General features: G+C 42.5%; 1 pseudogene; it reads left to right on the top strand.

Moving 5' to 3' along the window:
• Nucleotides 1-3215, top strand: part of LOC139920690 (serine/threonine-protein kinase DCLK2 pseudogene) — a 10495-nt pseudogene extending 7280 nt beyond the window's left edge.
• Nucleotides 3216-5000: the final 1785 nt, after the last annotated feature.

Below are 5000 nucleotides of genomic sequence, written 5' to 3' on the forward strand. Positions count from 1 at the left end.
TACCAAGTTTATTAAAACCTATTACCTATTAAAACCACATTGCATTGAAAAGTCCTAGATATTTAGTTTTCTTTAAGATATTAAATTGATACTGGACTCTTGATTTGTTCTGACTTGACTTGCTGTTCTACATTTAGACTTGAGACTTGACGTTAATGACATGGACTCGACTTGGTAATCTACATTTAGACTTGGGACTTGACTTGAGACTTGTGTATAATGAAGGTCTTAATGTAGAGTAGTAGACAGTCTCTCCAGGAACTTGCGATTTTGCGATCACAATAACTAAGGCAAATTCAAGAAATCTCCGCAATATTTGCGAGAGCTTGCAGTTTTGCAAAATTGCCGCAACTTTTCTGCATGAAACGGCCAAATCAACAGACCGCTTGTGATTTGGACCAATTGTCGCATTCGGTGTCGTGGTAACTTACGTCATCGCAGCGCGCATTCAGGTGGAAGATGAACAAAGCTCACCTGCCAACACAAATTACTGCCATAGACCGTGCAAAACAAAACAAAAGCAGCAAGAATGGAGGTGAGTGCAAAATTCAAGCTAATAGCTTAAACGGAGAGTGGGAGAGAATAGGGGGAGGCTGTGTGTGTGTGTGTGTGTGTGTGTGTGTGTGTGTGTGTGAGAGAGAGAGAGAGAGAGAGAGAGAGTGAGAGAAAACATTTTTTTTTTCCTTTGCTTGCAATTTTTCCCAATTCCCGCAATTTTCCCGCAAAAAGAGCACATAAAACCTTCACAAATTGTATCGCAATTTTTTGAGAAAAGCCGCAGCAAAATCAAGAATTTTTGGCCGCAATAATCACAAAAAAAACTCTCAAACAGACTCTGGTCTCAGTGAAGTATCTCAGTTCCTGCGTGACTCCAGCTGCCGGTCAGATGTGACCTCGCTGTGTGACTGCTGACAGTTTCAGGCCAAGCGTGCGTGGTCAGAAACACACACACGCGTGTCACATGATCACGTCTCAGACATCACGCTCAAATGCCAAGTGTGATCAAGAGGAATCAAAGTGTGATCTATTTTAGGGAGGTTGTTGTTTTTTTGTTTTTTTTCCATAGATATGTTTATTGACGTTTTACACTTTACAGAGTGCATGGAAAAATGTATATGTAAACATAAATAGGACACAATAAAACTCAGCTCAGCACATACTGTATACAGCATGATAGGAATGAGAATAGCATAATTTAGCTTTAAATTCCTAGAAAACATTTTGATGTTGAATATATGTTGATATGTTCTGCACTAAATGCTGAAACCTGAGTAAAGAGACGTCGTCCAGAGCTCCTTCCTGCATCATTTTGTGAAATCAGAACCTAAATATCTTTCTGATATCAGTTCAAAACAGAATTTTTTACCTTGCCTTAATATCATATTGTTAATATTTCGTGTTTGTTTGGGTTGACGCTGAACTTCAGCTCGCCTCCTGCAGCTCGCCGTCCGTCAAATCCCTCCTGGGTTTGCTTCTCAGAAATTAGAAATCATTTTAACACCACTGTGGTAAAGCCCCTGACACACACGCACACACACACACACACACACACACACACACCAGAGTAAAGCTACAGTAGACCTCACACCACCAGCAGCTCCAGACAGACAGAGGAGGCTGCAGCTCAGAGCGAGGAGGAGGCGTGACTGGAGTCAACCTGACATCTGCTGTCAGCTTCACTCTATTCACTGTCCCCACACACACACACACACACACGGCTTGTATTACTATACTTGTGAGGACCTTCCTTTGACTACATTCACTCCCTAACACCGAACCCGAACCCTAAACCAGCCTCTGAAACACGGTGAAATGTCCTCACTTTGGTGGATTTTCCTCGTGTTTCTATCCTTGTGAGGACATTTGGTCCTCACAAGGATAGACGAACAAGTACACACACACACATGCATATGTTGTTGCAATAATAAACAATACATTTTCACAATAATACAACTTCTACTTCCTTGTTTTCATTAGATACTGCTCAGTTAAGACCTGGTATGATATGTAGAAAATCAGGTCCTGCACTGTAAAAAATACATCGTAACAACTCAGCCAGTAGGGTGAAATAAACTTATTTTAACTTAATTTCAAGAATTTATTTAATGCAGTGTCATTTTCTTCTGCTTTTGCTCTTTTGCACCTTATGTAAATAAACATCAGTCCTTTATTTTGCACCAGTTGGCCTCTTTTGGATTTCCTTTCCTTTTTATCAGAGTGTGAGTTCATGTTGGATTCTTTTCCTCATTTAGTGTAGTATTGATTCAAAAAATCAGCCAGTGGATGAATAATTAATTAAGACTTAACTTGAAGATTTCTTGAATTTGAGTGATTTTCTTGATGTTAGTGCAGCGATCTTCTTATTGCTGATGTTTGCGATAGATGGAGGAGAAAGATGAAGATGGATATTAGGAAGATTGCGATATTAAAAGATGGATTAGAGATGGATTAGAAAGATTGCTGATATTAGGAAAGATTGCGATATTAAAAGATTGCGATATTAGGAAGATTGCGATATAGAAAAGATTGCGATTATGAGATTGAAAGAGATGCGATTATGTGTCGATTTTTAGCTTTTGCTCTTTTTTGTCACTTTTGCCCCTTATAAACACATCATCTTTCTTTGCACCAGTTTTGGATTTCTTCCCTTTTTATCCGAGTACGAGTTCCTTTTTGCATATGAAAGCTAACGTCTCTTTTTTCCCCCCTCTGTCCCTCCCTCTCCTCAGGTGAGTGTTACGTTTGTGCGTCCAACGAGCCGTACCGCAAGGTCGACTACACCAAGATCTCCAACCAGCTGAAACCCGGGAGCGGAGCGGCGCCAGCACCGGCACCAGCACGGCCGGGTCGGGATCGGCCCGGGCCACCGCCGCCGCCGTGTCCGCCGCGTTATCGGCCGCCGCCGCCGCCGCCTCCTCCGCCACCTCCGCCTCCGCCGCCGGCACCGGCTCCAGAGAGCGTCCGAGGGCCGCGAGGGCCGGGAGAGCAAAGACTTCATCAAGCCCAAGCTGGTGACGGTGATCCGGAGCGGCGTGAAGCCCCGCAAGGCGGTGAGGATCCTGCTGAACAAGAAGACCGCTCACTCCTTCGAGCAGGTGCTGGCCGACATCACGAGGCCCATCAAGCTGGACTCCGGGGCGGTGAAGAGGCTGTACACGCTGGATGGGAAACAGTGTCGAGAGACGCACGCCGACATACTGAAACTGACAATTTGAAAAACTTGTCCGTAAGGTGAGCTCGGCGTTTGTGCTGTTTGACTTTAAAGGAAAAATCCACCCAAAAAAACACTTGAACGCTGTTAAAAAGCAGCCGATCCTGGGTCCCTTTTGTTGTGGTTTGGTGTCTTTTTCGTATTCCTGTAGGTGAGTGACCAAATGTATACGAGGTTGAGATATTTCCAGCAGTAGAAATAGTAGAAACAACGCAGTTTTTATATGAGAAAATGTTTCAGGATGTAAAACATCAGCGGTAAACGTCAGGTTTTGGTGTCAGTCCCTCAGAATCAAAGAGCGAGGGCTTCTTCTTTCTAGAGCCGCCATTTGTGCACCGAGAGACGTTCTAACAATCATACAGGGAGAAATCCATCGTAGAAGAAGAAGAGAGACCAGTTTCTCCACCACAGGAGCAGGAGAGAGACCAGAATGCACTGCAGCAGAGAGACAGGTTGAGGGTTTGGAGTAAAGGAGCGACTCTTGCTTTTTCTTGACTGGAAAAACTCACTGTCTTGCTATCGCTATCGTTATCATTATCGCTTCTCTCTCCACCTTTGGATTGCCACAAGCCCAGGTGAGTTCACTGGGGGTTGTCGAAAGGCATTCTGGGAAATGTAGGAAATCAGTAACTGAAGCACAAGAAGACAAGGCACACTAGTTACACTACCAGTCAAAAGTTTTGGACACACCACATTTTTCTTTATTTTTTACTATTTCCCACATTTTAGAAGAACAGTAAAGACATCAAAACTATGAATAACACAAATTGAATTATGCAGCGACCGAAAAAAGCGTTAAACAAATCAAGACTAGATCTTATATTTTAGATTCTTTGCCTTGATGAAAGCAAAGGCTTTGGAAAGAAATTCATACATAGGATCAACTTCACTATTTATATTTTTGTCTAAGAAACTCATTTCAAGCATTTAAAGTCGAGATGAAATGAAAAATGCCTTTTTAACCCTTTTAGATCACATCCCCGGTCATATTGTGCACCTATTAACAATATATGCCAATAAAAAATACAAAAAATCAATTTCTTTGTATCTTATATCAAAATTCAATCATGTTTTCTTCCTGTAAAACAAAATATGCCGTGTGCTTACGTAAGCATGCCTCAACCAATTTCAACCAATAATATCATGACATCCACGCATCAATCAATCTTCGAACTTTTAGCGCACAGCAGCTAAGAGGCTAAGATTCATTAGTTAGCTAGCTAGCAGCAGCCACGGTGCTTCGGTGTGTCTTCGGGTGTTAGGACACGCCCACTTTTCAACGGTCAAATCAAATTCCTCCCAACGTTACGTCCCGCCTGTCTTTCCTGTTTCACTCGGAGATACGTCACGATACGGAAGTTAGATACTCTCCAAATGCCGTTTCATCTCCACTTTAAGCAGAAGACTTTTAGATCAAAATGTCTTTAAGAGAATGAAACACAGAAGATTCAGTCAGGTGGGGTCCAGACTGTTGACTGTGAAATCACAAAATAAGTCCTGAGTGTGTTGAACATCACAGATCGATGATGCGTAAAACATCTTTGGTGGAAGTTTCCTTTAAGAAGTGTCTGTTTTAAGCCAAAGTCTGAGCTAAGTCGGTCGTTCTGAAGCTTAACGTTTGGTGTTTTTATCTGAAGTTGTTCTGTTAAGCCGAGGGATTGAGACAGTCGGCTTAAGTTTATTTTTCTGCTTGCGGCTGGTTATCCCTCCTGGAGTTCGACGCTCTTCTGCTGTGATCCCCGGCTGAAACCTCTCATCCGTCTGCATTTCGTATTCAGTTTTAGGTTTT

This window comes from Centroberyx gerrardi, unplaced genomic scaffold, assembly GCF_048128805.1.
Source record: "Centroberyx gerrardi isolate f3 unplaced genomic scaffold, fCenGer3.hap1.cur.20231027 Scaffold_103, whole genome shotgun sequence".
Classification (NCBI taxonomy): domain Eukaryota; kingdom Metazoa; phylum Chordata; class Actinopteri; order Beryciformes; family Berycidae; genus Centroberyx; species Centroberyx gerrardi.